Here is a 20,079-nt window from a genome sequence, read left to right on the forward strand (position 1 = left end):
CAGCGCACAAACTCCAGCTTTGAAGGAATAAAACCAACGCCACCGAAGGCAAACCTTGCCGAGAGCTGTTTGGTAGTGTCTAACGAGTCAGGGCAGGGTGTGGCTGACGACAGTGGTAATTTGAAATCATACCTTCGGTGACGTCACGCTGAATTTCCTTGCACTCCTCCGGTGCATTGAGGAGAAGCGCAAAATTCAATCGTCGATTATGTCACTATTTAAAACGCTAGTGCAAAAACACTTGGCATGCTTTACCTACAGACTATCTAGATTTGAACCCTTGAACATCGCGAAATTTTCAAAAAAGTGCTGCAGTTGCCCTTTAAGGACCAGCGGTTTATCTTGACTTCGCATTACATGCCCTGCCCAAGCCCATTTCTTCCTCGATTTTGACTAGGATGTCATTAACCCACGTTTATTCCCTCACCCATTTCGCCCGCTTCTGATATATGAGAAATGAGTTAATTCTAATATATGCAGAAGGTCATTCTCTACTTTACATTCCTAGATCTTTGGGAGTCCTCATACCCCTCCTGGAGTGGTGGTGCAGCGATCAAGCGATGCGCCACTGCCCTGCGATGGCAGGTGCTCCCAGCGGCTGGCCTTGTGCGGCCCAGGTTGCTCATCCCGAGCGACCAATTATTAACTTAACTGTCACCTGTCACGGTGGGCAGGTTGTGACGACGACGCAAGGTCACGTGACCTAGGTGGCCCACCTGCCTCCTAGGTTGCTGTCTTGGCACCACCTGCCAGAGTCATGCTTGTTATTTTTCACGTAAAGCGCCGACAACGCCGATGCTGGGTAATGAGGCCTTTAACGCTATTCCGTTAAAAAAAAAAAAGGGCTGTCGTTGCCTTCCTGTATGGGGTTTGCGACCCAAAGCAGTCATGCGCTTTTGGTATGTGACTGAGACGCCCTAAGGTGCAGGACAAATTGAAGTTGGCCTGTATCGGTAGATACTGCATTCTAACAACGAAGACGCTACTTTCACTAAAAATGGAGCTAAAAATTGAGGCTGGCCTTCTCTGCCATTCACTTCAAAATGGGGATCACGGAGTCCTTTAGTGTAGCCTACATGAGTATGAATCCATGAAGTAAAATATTTAAATCCAATTTTCTGTGCAATTAATGCGTCTGTTGCCAGACAATGTCAACATAGCTAGAGAGAGCCGCAGAATAGATTTTTACTATGAACAAAAGTTGGATGCAGTTTCTGTGCAGCGTCTCTTTTACGTGCTATTGTGATCATTAGCTTGATGAAAGTTACTAATCCGTGCATCCTTATTCTCAAGACTGCAGAAGCTATAGGGACCGCCATTTTCTTTATGTTTCTTCTATCCGGACAAACTGCATGCAAGCAAGATGAGTTCATCTGGGAATTGCAGGTATGAACGGTGTTTTGAACACCAGTGGTAATTTTAAATGCTGTTGCACTCTTGCATGGTAGTCTTTGTACCTTTGTAGTGCTTGTGAGTTATTAATTGCTGATAGGATATGTTTAATGACAGTTAACTCGGGTGCTCCGGGCGGTGGGGCTTGTAATGATCTCTACTTAGGCCATCGACAGTTTTGATTGTTGCGTGGTACCGCGATTAGGCGGGCCCAGGTTTCTCAGCAGACATGCAGATAATTCTGTCTGATTATACAGGCACATTTCGCCGTGCATTCCTCCCTCCTCAGGAGGGCTCATGACCTATTGACCCGTTCTTGGGCTGAAGCAACCCACATAAAGGAAAACAGTCAGTGAAACGGCATTGCTTCAAATAGAGTTTCTGCAGTGGCAGCCGTTGGCGGCAATGCGGCGGTTATTTTCCGTATTAAATAGTGTGCAGACATTCAAGATATTCACGCCAACACGAGATCCTGTGTTCATCTAAGGTCCATATGCCTACAGCATTGTGTCGTGGCAATCACTTGCGCTATAGTCACTGTGTGGCGCAGCGAACGTATACCCATCTTTAAAAAAAAAAAGTTCCTTAAAGAGGCTTTGAAAGCGGCTCTCAATAAAAATGCGGTATCCCTGCGATGTTAAAGGTCGCCGCTTCACAAATATCCAACATGAAGAATGATTTTAATGCGTTTTATAAGTTATCTGTAGTCAAAATCTGAATTTCAGCGTCTTCGCGCCTTTTCCTCTTTTCTCGTCATTTTTTTTTTTTTGCGCACTCGAAGGTCGGCGCTCCTCCACCGGTCCCGACGTTTGCGGGGAACCCAATTGGGGCCGAGCTTCCTGACTTTGCACCTTACGCTTACGCCTTCCTCTCTTGCACCATTACACCCTCCTCCGCTTTTTCATTTTCGCCAACCCTTCATATCGCCCTACTTTCAAACTTCGCCATGCTCTTCGCTTTGCTATAGCTCTGCCGGTTATGCCGACAGCGACGGCGACTCGCAAGCTAGGAACGGGCGCGTATGAGATGCGCTCTAAAAATTATCACACGCTTTGGCAATGCCCAGCCGGCGCTGCGATAGCACAAGGAGTCCGTCGTTGAGGGAACATTTCGGTTTAGTGACGCGACGTCGTGTGTGACTTTACGTGACTTGACACGCTTGTCATCGTAAAAGACACCCGGCAACGACGATTTTACAGGACTATTCGGCGCACATCGCCTCAATCTGGCTATATTGTTTTTGTTGTTGCGACTGAAGGAAGGATGAAAATGAAAGTGCACGGGCCTGCCCACTGGCACCAGGCCACAATCGCTGCCACGTGCAGACAGATCCTGGCTATAGCGTTATTGCGCTGTGAATATGCACAACCTCGCCGGTAGCGTGGGTATGAGTGTTTGTACAGCGCGTGGCGAGCACCACATTTATTTTGAAAATTGGTTTTGAGGAAGTGAAATGCGCAGTAACGATCTCACTTCTCGGTGGACACCTCAACCGCGCTGTGTGGGAAGGGAGGAAAGCGGGATAGAAATAGGGGCCGTGTGAGGGGGATCCGGGTAAATTTCTACCACCTGGGGTTATTCGTACAGTCACTAGAATTTTTTTGATGCGAAAGCAATGTCATGTTTGTGAAACTGTCCGATGTCCGTCTGAATTCCTCTATAGGTAATTTGCGTAGATAAGGGATCTGATATGAGCAACAATAGATGACTAATAGTAGACAAATTTACTAATGATGGCTAAGACAACAATTGTTCCTGACATTATGACTAACCATGACTGCAAATTAAAGATGAAAAGGAACGACTCAATACAGAAATGAAGGTGATTTAGATACGTATACTGATAATAACTAAAGTCATGAAGGGTTAACGAAATTATGACTAACGATAACTCGAAACATTAAAGATGACTAAGTTTTAATAGATAAGATTAAAGGCGTCTAGCAGCTACATTACAGAATCGTACGAGTGATTATATACAAACTCATGCTGAGGTGATTACAAAATCGTAGGAACAGAAACGAAGCAGAGTTGAAAAGGCGAATTCTTTCACATTTTCTCCGCAACGGTCGAAGTGACCGCGCCTGAATTTTTTCCAGATACTCTAGGGCCTTTAACGTGCACTGACATAAAAAAAAGTGCACAAAACATGAGCGTATTGCACATCGAAATGAGGAAGAACAGAGGCTGAAAACATTATGACGTATAAATCAACGCAGTCAGTAAAAAAAAACAAATGTAGGCAAAAAAAGATCGCTCGCCCCCGGGAGGGCTCGAACCTCCAACCTTTCGGTTAACAGCCGAACGCGCTAGCCGATTGCGCCACGGAGGCGGGGCGGCGAGCGGAGTACGGCACGGCGGTAGCTTCACTGTGGCGCACGCATTGTTTAGGTGACGTAAATTTCAATGAGGGACGCCATATATTAAAGAGATCCGGATTAATTGAAAAGGTGAAGCGCAAAAAATTCTGGACAGACAAAAGATTGCTTTCGTGTGAGAATGCGAAAGTATTAAATTGCTAAGCCATTCTACTTTGCAGAATGATTTGGAGTCATGGGTCATGACTATGATTACGCATGTTATGTACAAATTCTATACACTTTACATTGCGTTACTTGTAAATTGCGGAATCATGATACGTTGCAGAATGACTATGACGTATAATGCTTTCGCATTTAGAGGACGGCACACAGAAGTAGGGACGACGGGACATGCGCTGTCCTACCTCGCAAAGCAGGTGGGCGCCTTCTGCATTTCGCCCTCATCGAAACGCGGCCGGTAAACAGAAGTGAGGTACCGGAAATAGCGATGACGGGTGTTCTTGCTTAGAAAAAAGAAGAGCATAGTTGAAAAGGTGGGAAATTACGCAATGTTTACGCAATGCCGCGAAAAACCACTCAACTCGATCAGCGGGAGCAGGGCGTCCCGAATATGAGTACAATGAGCTTCAGACCTGTGAGATCCAAACTGTCTCACTTCTCGGTGTACACCTCAACCGCATCGTGAGGGAAGGAAGGAAGGCGGGAGTCAAAGAAGGAGAGAAAGAGGTGCCGTAGTAGAGGGTTCTGGAAAATTTCGCCCACGTGGGGATCTTTAACGTGTCGGGGTGGGCGAATATTACTTCATTGCGAAAGCGCTTCTAGACTAACCCCAGCGAATTCGACGATGTAACACGCGAAGAAAACGAAGCCTCAGCCAGACTTAGTAAGGGAATGGGTTTTCAAGGCAATGGACCAAGCAAAGTTTAATTTTGGGGATGGCCCTGCAGGATAAGGATTGAAACACATTGTATGACACATAAGGCTTGTCCCAAACATTGTTAGGATCACCCGAACTTCAACCTTGGAATGACCTTGGCCTATTTAAAGACGTGTGAGACACCAAGCAAAGCTCAATTTGGGGATTACCCTGCAGAGTAAGAATGGCAACGCCTTGATAGCACATGAGGCATGTCCCAAACATAATTTGGACACCGGAAGTTTGCCCTTGGAACGACCTTGGCTGAATATGACTGCTGATGAATCTGGGTATTCACGGGTGGGGAAAGGCTTGCCCCATAGGCTTGACCACCGGAAATTTGAAAAGTGAGTTGACCCATGTTCGAAACTGATCTGGGACACCCCCAAAACAGGGTTGGTCCACCCCAAAAATTTGGGTGGTCCACCCCTGAAAAGATTAAAATTGAATTTACACACGTTCGAAGCCGGCCTGGGAATGCTCCGAAATGGGTTTGGCCCACCTCAGAAATAATGGTGGCCCACGCCAGAAAATCTGAAAATTCAGTTGACCCACATTTGGAACCGACCTCAGACATCTCCAAAATGGGCTTGATCCACCCCCGAAATTTGGCTGGGCCACTGCCCAAAATTTGAAAATTGAGTTTAACACATTAAGAATTGACCTGGCACCCCCAAAACGGGGTTGGTCCATGCCCAAAATTTGGGTGGCCCAGCGACGAAAATTTTAAAATTGAATTGATCCACCTCCGAAAATTGGCTGGACCACTCCCAAAAATTTGAAAATTGAGTTGACCCACACGTGGAACCAACCTGTGACACCCCCGAAATGGGCTTAATCCACCCCCGAAATTTGGCTGTACCAGTCCCGAAAATTTGAAAATTGAGTTGACCTGGGTGTGGAACCGACCTGGGTCCCAACACCCACAAAATGGGCGTGATCGACCCCCAAAATTTGGGTGGCCCACCCCCGAAAATTTTAAAATTGAATTGACCTACATTCAAAGCCGCCCTGGGGCAGCTCCAAAATGAGCTTGGCCTACCCCCGCAATTTTGGTAGCTCACTCCCGAAAATTTTAAAATTGTGTTGAACATGTTCGGAACCGACCTGGGACACCCCCAAAATGGGCTTGATTCACTCCCGAAATCTGGCTGGGCCACTCCCGAAAATTTTAAAATTGAGTTGAACCGTTCAGAACCAACTTGGGATAACCCCAGAATGGATATGGTCCACCTCTAAAATTTGGGTGGCCCACCGGGCTTTCGCACACTATTTCGTTTCGTGCTTAGCAATGTTACACCACGGCTCGGCTAAAGCAGGCCCGGCCTTGATCCAGGGATTTCAGGGCAGAAAAAACCTGTAAAGCTCGGTATCGAGTACGAACGAGAACCTCCTTCTCACCGAGACTCACTTCTACTAAGACGTTCCGGTTTGCTGAAAGACACTCTCAGCTGTTCTTCGCTTTTAGGTAACGAAAACAGTTCAGTTCAGAATGACTTTATTGTTTCAACCGGTCCCTCTGCTTACCCTCTCCGGCACGGCAAGCAGGCCTTCGGGAGAGGAGGAGGGGGTATTTACTGCCAATTGGGTCAGTTCCTTTTGCACCCTAGAATCTGGGCTTCTTAATGCCTCATTCCGTGCTCTATTATCCTCATAATTGCTTCCTCCTTGAGCTTCTTCGCATTTTCTGATGATGCGATTCATGTCGGCAACTCCCACGCAAAAGATGCATTTTTCTTCTTGGCTTAGTGCCTTTTCTTCTTTCTTTTTGGGTTTGGTCCGTGCCCTACATCTTGGGGAGGGTTCGTTTCCCGGCGGTACTCTTCTTAGTATCTTGCACTCTCTGTAGCTTAGCTCCTTACTATCCGGAACGGGCAGCCTTCTTCTATCCTCCCTTTGCTTGGCAATTTCCTCCCTTGGAGGAGACTATTCGTCTTTCACTGCCTTGCTTGCTCCATCGCAGTAGAGCGCTCGTCTTGATAATGCTAGACGAGCAGTTCTGTTTGCAGTTCAATTGCCTGGATCCCCAGTATTTTTCAGTGTCTTCCTCGTAACCACGTCTTGGATCTTCTCCGGCCCGACCACGCTACATGAGTCTCAACAATCTCAGTGGCGCCATTCACGCCCAAAAGTTGTGCATGTTGTGCGCCTGAAGCTTCATTACGGACGCTAATGAACACTTTGTGTTTGCATTCGCAGTGTTTATTTTTGCGCACCATTTTTGTTGTAAAGCATAGGGCCGATGCTTCAATAAGAGGGGAGTTAAGTTTATGGGGTTTAATTAATTTGCTGAGAGTCACTTAAGTGACTCGGACTATGAGGGACGCCGTAGTGAAGAGTTTTGGAAATTTCGACCACCTGGGTCTTTTTAACGTGCACTGACATCGCACAGCACACGGGTCTCTAGAATTTCGCTTCCATCGAAATTCGACCGCCTCGGCCGGGATTGAACTCGCACCTTTCGGGTCAGCAGCCGAGGGCCATAACCACTGAGCCAACGCGGCGGCTCCTCGATGAGAGGTGAGTAATGCCGCGAAGCTTTGTCCTTTTTTAAATGCGTAAGCATCGTATAGCTATGTTTGCGGTTTCGTGTCATCATTAACATTAAAATTAACATGCAGAAAACCAAAGTAATGTTCAACAGCCTAACAAGGAAACTGCAGTTCGCAATTGGTAGCCAGGTGCTGGAAGTAGAAAGAGAATATGTCTATTTAGGGCAGGTAGTGACAGCTGATCCAGATCATGAGAGGGAAATAACTAGAGGAATAAGAATGGGGTGGAGTGCATATGGCAGGTTATCTCAGATCATGAATGGCGGTTTACCAATATCCCTCAAGAGAAAACTATACAACAGGTGTATCTTACCGGTACTCACCTATGGGGCAGAAACTTGGAGGCTAACAAAGAGGGTTCAGCTTAAGTTAAGGACAACGCAGCGAGCTATGGAAAGAAAAATGATAGGTGTAAAGTTAAGAGATCGGAAGCGGGCGGAGTGAGTGAGAGAACAAACGCGCGTTAATGATATCCTAGTTGAAATCAAGAGGAAGAAGTGGGCTTGGGCAGGGCATGTAATGCGAAGGCAAGATAACCGCTGGTCCTTAAGGGTAACGGAGTGGATTCCAAGAGAAGGCAAGCGTAGCAGGGGGCGGCAGAAAATTAGGTGGGCAAATGAGATTAAGAAATTTGCGGGAATATGGTGGTCGCGGCTGGCGAAGGACAGGGTTAATTGGAGAGACATGGGAGAGGCCTTTGCCCTGCAGTGGGCGTAGTCAGGCTGATGATGATGATGTCATCATGGGCTTTTCCTCACGATTACGTCTGAACGAATGTGTTTATATGAAAAAGAACGGTATCATCGGATAAAGCATCAAAAAATCTCGTTCGGGAAATCGGGAGGGGGGGGGGGGAGAGGGGGGGTTGAAATGAGTTAATTAGTTACTTAATTAGAGCCAAAAATCTCCAAAAAGTGGCGGTTTCGTGTCATCATGAGCTCGTCCGCATGATTACGTCTGAACGAATGGGTTTATGCGAAAAAGAATGGTACCATCAGATATAGAGCATAATAAAATCTCGTACGGGAATTCAGGGGGTTGAGGTGGGTTAATTAGTTAAATAATTAGAGTAAAAATGCACAAACAGTGGGCAGGGCCGGAGCGCCCACACCGTGGTCAGTGGGCACCTCACTCGCGCTTTTAGGTATAGTACGTGGCAGTGGTGTCCACCTGCAAAATTTTCGCACAGTATTTCGTGCTTAGCAATGCCATTATTTATTTATTTATTTATTTATTTATTTATTTATTTATTTATTTATTTATTTATTTATTTATTTATTTATTTATTTATTCATTTATTTATTTATTTATTTATTTATTTATTTATTTATTTATTTATTTATTTATTTATTTATTGTTTGCCTAAGGTCACGCTCGAGGTCAAGCTTCACACAAACCAGTAAGCCGCTTTGACCTCCTGAAGTAGGGCTTCACACTAAAAAAGCTCCCGAACACTAATTGGCGTGGCAAAAGCGCTGTGCTTACCGTTAATGAAGCGCACACCCAGCAGCTTTTCCACGCTGCCACTTTGTTCTTCGCATGGCTTGTAAACGCAGTTTTCACCCACGGTTAACTGTTCAAAAAACTAAGGCCACTGCTTTTGTGCGCTGCATCTGTGCACTCGAATGCGTAAAATAGCAGCATCGAGTAAAGTACAGCTAATTGCTTCCAGTGATGCCTAATACTAAGCACTGCGCAGCCAGGAGACGAATTTTTTTTTGCCCTGAAACCAGGCTACTCCAGTCGCAAATGCGCCAGTATTTCATCCTTGCCTAGGCTAGGAGAGAACTTCGAGGTTTCGAGACCGGTTAATTTTTTTTTTTTTTTCCCCAGCAGCAAATTTTAAGCCTGCGGGAGACCGCATAAAGCAGCGGCCCGCGGCAGTTCAGGCGACTGCGACGCCTCTGTGCGAAAGCGCGGAGTCCCCTAGGAAACGGACGAAAAGAATGGGGGACGTTGCCGGTAGCAGACAAGGATGTATGGCGCGGGCGCGTCAAGGTCTGGGTCCTCGTTGCCTCGATGTGATTGAGGGTCTTAGAGAGCGTGCGCAACAGCGTGGTTCCTGTGCACGAAACCCCATGGTAATTTGATATCTCAAGCAAGGGGCAGAATGCATGCAAGCGAAGTGTGCTGTGCCGCATAGGCCGACTCTAGTGGAAGGAAGGTGGGCGGACCCCGATAGAAGAAAATGAGGGCCCTTCGGCGGTCCACGCAGATTGCGGTCCAACAGCTGTTGTATTCCTTCGGATGTCTGGTCCGGCGCAGACCGGGGCGTGAGCTATAGCTCACGTTCCCGCCAGCCGGGCTGGAACCCTGGCTCTTCCTTTCCACTTTTACGCTGTTTTTTTTTTCCTTCTTTAAATGTTGCAAGGAAACAAGAAAAGATGAGAGAGACGTAACTTTCGCGCCCGCTCAGTGCGGCGTGTCAAAGAAAGAAAAGAGGGGCGGGGCTCAGAAGTGAGAATACGACAAGGAATGAACGAAAGATCTATCAAATGATGGCAGCGGCAATAAAATACGATTAACCTCTAAGGGGTTCTTGTACAGCCCTTCTATTTATCTGACGTGTTTCCGGTGTGTCTTCAGGCGTCGGGCAGAGAAAGAAGTGGCAGGTGGCAGTGATGCGCAGCGGACGTCACTGCCGCCTTGCCACACTTGCGCATTATTTGCACGTAGTCTGCGACTGCCCTGAATTGTCGGCAGACCTTGGCTTGCAGTGTGGAGGAGGCCGCCATTTAGGAAGTATGAGCATTCTATATCAGGTTTGTTTTGGCGAGTGCTCTGTTTTCGTTACTCTGCAAGGACAGGATTGGCTGTATATATACGCTTCTTCTCCGGGGATTTATGATGTATTCAGCGGCGCGGGGTTTTGGGTGTCGTTCTTGCGCTGATCAAGGCGGCGGTCAGCCCAGTGACTGAACGGAGAGTGCTATTTATGTCCGGCAGGCCGCCATTGGAAGCTGAACCTGGCAGAATTTAATGCAGGGACCCTATCGAATTGAGCTAGCCTAAATCTCCTGTCGGGCAACAAACAAGGCGCCAAAGTAAGCAACGAGATTAGCTGGACTGATGTTGCATACAAATTAAATATTTTGAACTGTCGCGGCCGTCGTTTTCACGAGTGGCAGCCAATACTTTTACCGCGGAGCTGAATTACCTATAGAATAGACTGCCATAATACTTCTCTGGATTCTTTCTTGGATTCTCGATTCTTGACTTTCCCTTCTATCGAGGGTTATAAACCAAGTGGTGGGATCCAGTCCTTTTAGTCCCTTCAATCAATCAATCAATCAATCAATCAATCAATCAATCAATCAATCAATCAATCAATCAATCAATCAATCAATCAATCAATCAATCAATCAATCAATCAATCAATCAATCAATCAATCAATCAATCAATCAATCAATCAATCAATCAATCAATCAAATTCGCAAGCTCCCGCGTTGCTTCAGCGATGGGGCGGTTGGCCTTGCGTGCGTCTTCTGGCATCGCGTGCGGAGAAACGCGTGCATGCTTTGGACTCTACCGACTCCGCAAACCTCTCGACGCCGCGAGCTTCTTATCCGCTCTTCCGCTCTTGATGTCTTGAGGAGTATGCGTGGTCGGGCCCACTTTCTCTATCGCCCACATCCGACGCGCCGCCGAGATAAAGGCATCGGTGCAATGGTGCCGCCTATGCGTGACGGTCTTATTGTCGAAGCCGTACTACACAGAATTCGCCGCACGCGGTCGTCAGCATCGACACGCGGAAGGGAGCGAAGCCGCACGGTAGGTATACCACTGCACGTGCCGGCCTACTATTTTCTCTGGATAGGGGCTCCTTTTGGTCTCATTTTGTGTGCTTCCCCAGAGTAACTGAATTGCGCATCTGCAGAGGCAAGAGGAAGCTATGCGGAAGGGGAGGCGCTGTGACTGTTGCACTGTGGTTAGGCATCTGAAACACACCGTTAGAAAAGAGAGAGACGAAGGTGGCTAATATATGAACTTGCGCCGTGTAGTACTTGGTACCGCGTCCAATTTATGCTGTGGGGGGGGGGGGGGGGGGGGGGGGGGGGTGGCTCTGTTCTACGTGGGCTTAGGTTGTAGTGTCGTAACTCGCTCTATGCCTGCACACGTACTGCAAACAGTGCAGTCTCCCGGACGCCCGCCGTCATACGTTTACTGAACGCGACTTGGACGAAGAAACTTCATGTCTTGGCGCCCGTGGCGCGCATTGCGGGAGATTTAATGGCATGATTCGTACGCTCATAATTAGGCTGCGCGGCATACATCTACTCTAGGCTGTGTGCAATGACTGCGATAAAATTAAGATTGTTTTCGTTATTACAGCGTTCCATAAACATTGTGCTGTCTGTGCACGCACTCAGTGTCCTCCTTATATTTGTTTCTTGCGTTGATTGAAAATTCTATAATTTATTGTTCTTTAACAACCGATGTATTCATAACATCACTTCTGTTCTATTTGGCTACAAATTCGGATTGAATGGCATGCCTACTTTCGTATACTTTTAGCCCCTGTTTTGGCTCCTTTTAAAACGCACCCAGCGGCAACCCTGAGGCTGGGCGATAGCTTGTACCCATTTGAGAAAACCTAGTGTTAATCGGCCAGCAGCTGGAGTCGAACCAACCACCTCCCGAAGCCGAGACGGACGCCCAATCAGACCACGAGGACCTCATGGAGTCTTATCTATACCTGTCAGAAGGCGCAACACTAATTTTCCCTATATGGGGTTTGCGGCACTAAGTCAGTGCATCGACTCCATAACCATCATGTCATAACTCAAGGAAAATTACCTTTTGTTAATGATGTCACACAATAGACTAGAGGGATACTTCAGTAGATGAGATTGACGATGTCCTTCGATACCGGGCTTGACGGCAGCGTCAGAAGCGTTCGCTAAACCTGCCTGAGGCCTGCCGCTTCCCTCAATATGGCAGGTCTTATGTATGAACGGTTCTGCACAAACATATCGCGTCACGGCGCTGAATCCTCCATGTGGCGCTGAGGTAGAGCGGCAGCGTACATTTCGGCGTCGGGGTGGGCCCCTACTCTTGAAACTTATGAGAACTTCGTTCCAATCACTCGAAAACTATTCGATAGCGTGAACACATATGTTATTCGTTTTGAATAATTTTGAATGCGACCTATTTGATTTAATCAGCGAATGGAATAGGGAGGTATTCGATTCGCTATTCGAAAATGTCGGGTATTTGCACACCGCTACACCTCTGCACCCCACGTTTTCATTTCCTCTAGCTGCACTCCACCGACTTTATTAATGCGAGATCATTATATGGTTCTGTCGCGTCAGCAAAAAGTGTCCGCAATTTTGTCCGCACGATTGCGTCGTTCTCTGGAGATAAATGTGTGAAAGTGTGATTGTGACAGATATGTGATAAAATATTGTCGTGGGAAAAATTTGGTTGATGAGGTGTAATTAGTTAATTAATTAAACGCGAAAAAACGAAAAATATTTAGATGTCAAAATAGGCAGGGCCGTCGATATAGTACATGGACGTCCGAACAGCCACGGACGTCGATATAGTATGTGGACGTTTTGCTTTCGCATTACTTCAGTGCGGGTCGCCGCAGTCACCTCGAAGTTTTTATTCTACCGTTGTCTCCCATTCTTTCTCTCTCTTTTGACCCGGCAGCTAGTTCCGTCGCTAGTTCCGGCTCGGTACCCTGATTCCTTGATCACAGGTGTTCGGAATGCTCATTCGCTCCAACCGTACAGACCACTCCGTGAGGAGGATAAGCTTTCACGGCACGTACCCTATACTCGTCTTAGCTGAGCTGTAGTTCGACTGTTCCTGCAACGTTTCAAACTTTTTGTTGTCCAGGGATGACAGAACTGGGTCGACGGAAACCTCGCTTCTGCGTTCGCAAGCACCGATGCGTATGCGTGCCTCTGTCCCTGCGGTGCGCACGGGGCGATGCTCGGTCAGAGGAGACGCCTCAGGTAAAGTTCACTTTACCTCGGGCATCCCCTCTACTTTTTTTTTTCCCCCGACAAGGCATGACTTCGTGCGAAATGGAGGAAGCTAGCCCTCTTCAGCTGCGGTCGCATTTCACACCATTTTCGAGTACGGAGGATTAGTAGCGGAAATGAAGCCGTGAGCGCTCTCTTACGAATAAGCGCACGCGCAATACAGCGCGCAATACAGCGCGCATCGGTGTAAGCCCTGGACGATTGGTATTACGCTCCATTGACCGTACAAGCGCTTCCCTGGCGTGTGCATGTTAAGCCTCGCGGTAGTGCCGTCTGTACCTGCTTGCTTGTATTGTCGCGCAATCTCCGAAAGTCGTCGTGATTTGCCTGCAGCTCACCACTGCAGCTCACCCTTTCGTCGGACCGCTATGCGCGTCGTATTGCACGCGGCCGCGTTTCGATGGGGGCGAAACGCAAGATGCGCCCTGTGTTGTGCGATGTCAGTGCACGTTAATGCTAAAGATTCTCAAGGGGTCCACATTACTCCGGAGACCTCCACTAGAGTCACTTATTCAGTGACACTACGGCACCTCTTTCTCTGTACCTTCTTTTAAGGCGAAAGCCTTTAATGCCTCATGCTGTCGTTAGCAATCCGTGTCGGCAGCCGTGTCTGCGTCCGTGTCCGCAGCCGTGTCAACAACCGTGTCGGCAGCCGTGTCGACAGATGTGTTTGCGTTTTGACGGGTGTCCACCGAGATATGCGAGACAGTTACTGCGTAATTTCCTTTCCTCAAATACAATTTTCAGTTTCTTCATTACGGCCCCTCTTTCTTCTTTCACTGCCACTTCCTCCCTTCCTGTACGGTGCGGTTAAGGTGTCCGCCGAGATGGCTGAGAATTAATTACAGCGCCATTTCCTTACCTCAAAAAGCGTTGTGTTCAAAGGGCCAGGCATCGCGCCGAACGGATGGTGGCGTTCCATGGACTCCCTGGCAGCGCTACAACACGCTGTTGCGTTCCACTCCTAAAGGCGAAGCTTAACGTTCATTAATTAGCAGTTAATTAGTATTTAGTCATTAATCAGTAATTAGTAATTAACTGGTAATTCGTCATTACGTCGTCATCAATTATGTGTTACGTCATCCAGTGGTGACGTCACCAGTGTCACTTAGGCAAAGTGGTGCGGAAAACGTTTTCGCTTCTACGCACAGTCAGAGTGCCCCCTGAATTTTTACTCCCTCCTACCCCAATGCCTCACGATGTGGTTGGAGTACCCCATTGGCTCACCACACGGTTGAGGTGTCCACCGATGTGAGACAGTTACTGCGTCTTTCCTTTCCTAAAAAAACCAATTGCTGTGTTTGCGCACGGACGCGCGGGGCTTTATTATTGTTTCAACCGTATTGGATGATGATGAAAAACATTTAATATTATTTACAGAGAAGCTGACAAGACAGCAGCGTATTGGAGGCTTATGCGTGATACACCCGAGGCCCATTTGTGAGACTGCAGTGCACGTTAAATAACCCCAGGTGGTAAATATTTACTCTGAGCCCTCCACTACGGCTCCTCTTTCCCTCTTCTTCTAGTAGTGACTCTGCTGCTTCCCCCAGGAGCGCAGTTGAGGTGTTCACCGAGAATAGAGACAGTTACTGCGCCTTCTCTTTCCTAAACCAATTTTCACACCTCGTGGGAAATCTGCCCTTTTCTTCTCCTAATAGCTAGTTATGAGTATGGGTGGCTTGTATGTCAGCCGAATGCTGTCGATCAAGCTCATTTACTGTTCCGTGTTGAGCCAGTCTGGAAATCCAACCGATGTGGCATATCTTTAACACTACCCAGCGTCTCGTTACTTTTCCCTCCATTAGCTCATTCCCGCCGATTTGTCTTTCGGTAAGTACGTATACGTAACCAGTGTCATCGAGGCTCGATCGTACCTCCGCATCGTGCGACCAACATCCCGGATCTCTGCAAACGCCAGTGTGCACAGGCCCTCGCCACGGAACCAAATGACCACCTATTCGCCGAAGGCGCGTTTTCCTCGGCAATCGAGGCTCCGTGCGGAGGATACGCGCGACCCCGCGCGACGGTGACATCACCGCCCATGGGAGCGCCGGGCCTGTTTTCGCTTTCCTCATCGCCTCGACGTTTGCGCTCGTGTTCTTTTGAAGCGCGCCTGCGGCGTACACGCGGACAAGAAGACAGCCGGGGAAGGCTTCAATGAAAAGCGCCGACTAGCGGCCTCCGTCGAGGTCAGCGTCGTCCGCCGGCGTGTCCGTGTAATAAGCGACGCACGGCGACGTCCGCGGTTGCCGGCGTCCGCCCCGCTGCCCACTGCGATGCTGCGCGGAAACAGTATACCCGGAGAGGAAACGTCCTTAATCCGGCAGCGAGCCCGGCGAAGAAAGGATAACTGTGTAGTGCTTAATGAGAGCTTCCTGATTCATGCGGAGACGGTGGGGAAGAAGAGAGTCCACGAAAGGGGAGGCCTCATTGTACCTGCTTGTGTTGTTATATGCGTGTTTACCCCCAAGGCCCATCAGCCGTGAAGATCACGCGTCATGGCATTCGGTTGGTAGGCACGAGGTCAGAGGTTCGAATCTTGGCCGCGGTGGTCGCATATGTGAACGTGCTCGTGCGTTGCGCGATGCAAGTGCACGTTGAACCATCCCAGTCAGTGAAATTAATCCAGAGTGCGCCTCCACTTCAGTGCCTCTTTTTCTGTTCGTTATTTCATCCCTCATTTACACCTCATCCCTCAAGGGGCTGTTATGGTGTCCATCCCAAGCGTGACAGACACCTGTTGGATCTTTCCTTTTTTCTCTAAATTATTTATTTTGAGAAAAGGTATGGCGCATTAATTGTCTCAATCTCGGTGGCCATTTCAGTCGAGAAATGAAAATTTGTTTTGAGGAAAGGAAACGGTACAGTAACTGTTTCAGATTTCGATGGACACCTCAACTGCGTCGAGAGTGACAGAATAAAGGAGGGACTGAAAGAAGGAAGACAGAGAGAGTCGCTGTAGTGGAGATGGCGTTGTTTATAATTAACTTTATTTATACTAACAATCATTCGGATGGTGGAGCGTGTGTGGGGTCCTACGTCCGACTTCATTAGAGGCTGCTGCGAGCCCTGACGACCAGGTTCCTATGGTCGCCGAGGTTTGACCTGGTCTGCGCCTCCTTCTGCTGCTCATGTGTTTGGTTTGGTACTGCCGGAATTCTTTTGTTTAGGTCACCAGTCCACACTTTGAGATGTATACACCTGGATGTTCTTTGTGAAATGGGCATGAGGTCTGCTGTTTAATTTCGACAACGTGGGGTTCTTTTACGCGCACTGCCACATTTACGTTTACATTCAGTAGTACTCACAGCCGCATAAGCTTGCCGCGCTGGTAATGGAGGAAGGCTGCCCAACAGGCCCTGGTTCGGCGGATCTGCGCAGCGGTCATGACCAACGGGATCCCGGAATGAGGGACTCCGCCTAGCACTGTAAGGGGTGAGACCCACTAGGGGCCTCTCCCCGAGCACCTTTCTGTAAAATGCCAAATAAATGCTTTTCACCACCACCACCACCACATGCCGGAAACACGCGAGAAAATGAAACTTATGACGCATGTTGCTCAGGTGTAGAGGTACGGGTATTGTAAGCGCAACAACAGAAAATAGGAAGGGTTGGCACCAGAGAGCGATGTGGTATTTCGTTTGTATTTTTTTCTCACGGTCCTCGCGCAGGCTCACGTCGATATAGAGCGGCGTGGTTCGCGTGCACCTCGTTTTGGTCGTGAGTGCCGAGTTGAGCTTCTTTTTTTTCTGATGACGGGACGGGGGCGTCACTCGGCAAGAAAAATCCGCGCTCGGCGCGTAGGGGAGGGGTGAGGAAGGGTCAAGGCGAGGGCGAAAGCGCGGGGCGGAACAGCGGCGCATGCAGTTCCGCAGTCGCCTTGCCGCTGCCGCACGAGCCGGCGGCCTCCGTACACTCGCCCAAACAAGCCGGCGGCCGCGCGCGCGTCCCGAGGATACCCGCGGCTCCAGCCCAACCCGCGGCCCGGAGCGGTCTCCCGACAAGAGCGCACACCTGGCATGCCTGCTTTGCTCTCGGCTGGTGAGTGCACAGAGGGCTGATTGCAAGTGGGGAAAATTCTCTTCATCCTTTTTTCTTTCTCGCTTTTGAGAAAAATTGAACATTGGTTTTTGATGAAAGGAAGTGACGCAGTAACTTGTCACATATCTGGGTGGACACCCGAACCGCGCCATAAGTAAAGGAGTAAAGGAGGGAGCGAAATAAAAAAGGAAGAAAGATGCGTCGAAGTGGTCGTCTCCGGAATAATTTCAGCCACCTGGGGATCCTTAACGTGCACTGGCATCGCGCAGCACACGGGCGCCCTTTGCGTTTCGCCTCCATCGAAACGCGGCCGCCGCGGTTCGATGGACGGGTTCGGGGTTCGAACCCGAGTACTCCGGCTCAGTTCCTTTCGTTAATTTCGGCAAAATTGCAGCAACGCGGAGCTCCCTTGGGAGAAAGTTTTGGCAAAAGTTTCGTGTGAGAGGCGAAACTACAATGGTTTTATTTTTTATGCGAAGCATACTACTTTAGCTACCACTTCAGCCCTTCACCGTGGTTATGCGCCTCCAAATCACGTGATACATGACGTCACACCACGTGACACGATGACGTCACGACAGTAGAGAAACGGGGGCCCACCTCGCGCCGTTGCTGTGGTTGTGCGCCTCCAAATTACGCGACACGATGATGCTTCGCATTCTCCAGGCTTAACCAAGTTAAGCCTCAGCCATTTTTTACCTTGATATATGTTCTTAACCAAAACGAAATTTTAACTGTCGACTTCTAATCGTTCCTTTTTAAACATTTTCTGCAATTCTTTCGAGAGGTTTGAAACACAGCGGCGCTTGGGAAGTGGTGTTGCAGGATCACTGAAGACAGTCACTTTTCTGCGCAATGTGGAAGAGAACACGCGACGAATGGTTGCGACGAAAAAATCAGCTACGGTTTAACTGCTGTTGAACCTGCTTAGAGAGCGATAGTATGGTGTATAGGGCAACTAGACGCGGCTTGGCGTCTGTAACGTTGAGTGCGTTCCGGACAACTTCGCTTCTGGTTTAACTGGAACATCTGCAATTTACACGCTCATAATTAAATTATTCATTAACGGCTCAGTATATAACTCGAAGGTACGTCTCTAAGACATCTATGCATTCTCTAGACGCGCGCCATCAGCTGGACCATCGCTGCACATTGCCGGCTGGGGTTTCAGTGGGTGCCGCATGATGGCGCTGCGACTGCACGCCATGCATGAAGGAAATTCACCGAAAATCGTACTTCGCTACTCGCTTAATTGGGATATCTGTAATTTACATGCTCATAATTCAATTTTTCATGCACAACATTCAGGCAGGCGAGTTGGTACAGAAGCATGGTACAGCGCTCGTCCCGCGTCCTTCTTATTCTTCTCCCTCGTAGCTTGCGCGGTTTTACAAGTGTTCGTGCGCGCCTCAGCTCATATCTCAAAGATACGTTTCTTAGGCATATGTGCATTCACTAGACGCGCCTTGATTCACTTCCTAGAGTCGTACGATGATGGCGCATGCTGGACCGCAACGCTGAGCCTCTTGTTTCAGCCAGAAGCAATTTCAGCCAACTGATGCTCCAGCAAAGGGACATTTATGATGAGAGGAACTTTCTACCGGACTGGTTTCCGCTGTTGATGTAGTGTCTCTCTTTGCCGCTTTTCCAGTTGTGCTGTTTTCTGTGAAGCTAGTGCAGTTCAGTCAATACCTGGGTGCTTTGTAAATAATCTGTATACGAGGTCTGTTAGAAAAGTATCCGACTTTATTTTTTTTTGTGAACACCTGATGGATATGAAACAAGCGCGCTTACAGCAGCCGACCTTGAACCCTCGTGCGCATGCACGAATTTTTTCCCGCCTGCCGATAGCGTCAGTCGCTGGGAAGCAGCGTTTGAGTGAGGGAGTGCGCAGTGCTCTCGTCGGTTTTTTGTTGCAAGGAAAATGGCGGAGCGAGAGGAGCAGCGCTACTACCTAAAATTTTGCCAGAGACTTGGCGATAGCCAAGTGGAAATTATTCGAAATGTTCAGACGGCTTTCGGTGATGATGCTATGAGCAGCACAAAGATTAAGCAGTGGTGCAACTGGTTTAAAGACGGCCGCACATCCGTGGAGAGAGAGCCACGCTCCGGCCGGCCATCAACATGCCGAAATGACCAGGTAATTACCGAATTGAACGCTGTGGTGATGCGGGACTGTTGTGTGACTATCCGAGAAATTGCGGAAGAGGTGGACAGCAGCAATTTTTCTGCACATTCCATTATCACCGAAGATTTGGCCATGGAGAGAGTTGCGGCGAAATTCGTGCCGAAGCTGCTGACGGTGGAGAAAAAGCAGCTTCGTGTTGAAGTCTCACAGGAGATGCTGGATTCCACAAACAGTTACCCTGACTTCACCGACGCCGTAATCACTAGTGACGAGTCTTGGGTGTACGGGTACGACCCGGAAACCAAATCCCAGTCGTCACAGAGGACGCATTCCACGTCACCAAGACCAAAGAAGGCCCGACAAGTGCGCAGCAATGTCAAAGTGATGCTGACTGCTTTTTTGACTCCCTCTATGTGGTACACCACGAGTACGCACCCCACAGGGTCAAAGAATGACTAAACAGTACTACAGGGATGTCCTCCATCGCCTACGTGGTGCTGTGCGGCGCGAGAGACTGGAATTAAGGTCAACAAGAAATTGGCGCATCCCTCGCGGCATTGCTCCTGCACATTCCTCGCATTTGATTCAGACTTTTCTGGCGAAAAACCAGACTCCTGTAGTTCAACAGGCTACTTACTCTCCTGATATGTCCCCCTACGACTTCTGGCTGTTTCCTAAAATCAAGACGTCATTGAAAGGAATGCGATTTCAGAAAAGAAAGGACATTAT

The 20,079-nt window shown here is 48.5% G+C and overlaps 1 protein-coding gene and 1 non-coding gene across 3 annotated transcripts in view; one reads left to right on the top strand and one right to left on the bottom strand.

Moving 5' to 3' along the window:
* Positions 1–3,650: 3,650 nt before the first annotated feature.
* Positions 3,651–3,724, bottom strand: TRNAN-GUU (transfer RNA asparagine (anticodon GUU)). Its single transcript has one exon. It is a non-coding gene; the product is annotated as a tRNA-Asn (tRNA).
* Positions 3,725–10,850: 7,126 nt separating this feature from the next.
* The window catches only part of LOC149364841 (uncharacterized), a 59,842-nt gene continuing 50,613 nt past the window's right edge, over positions 10,851–20,079 (top strand). Inside the window, exon 1 of one of the 2 annotated variants that reach the window (XM_089574771.1) lies at positions 10,851–10,953. The gene's annotated coding sequence lies outside the window, so the exon portion shown is untranslated. Of the gene's footprint in view, positions 10,954–17,041; positions 17,223–20,079 lie in introns of those variants that run through there. The other variant, XM_089574770.1, reaches the window with a different exon arrangement.

The sequence above is a fragment of the Amblyomma mixtum genome, chromosome 2, assembly GCF_055824585.1.
Source record: "Amblyomma mixtum isolate Tamu chromosome 2, ASM5582458v1, whole genome shotgun sequence".
NCBI lineage: Eukaryota > Metazoa > Arthropoda > Arachnida > Ixodida > Ixodidae > Amblyomma > Amblyomma mixtum.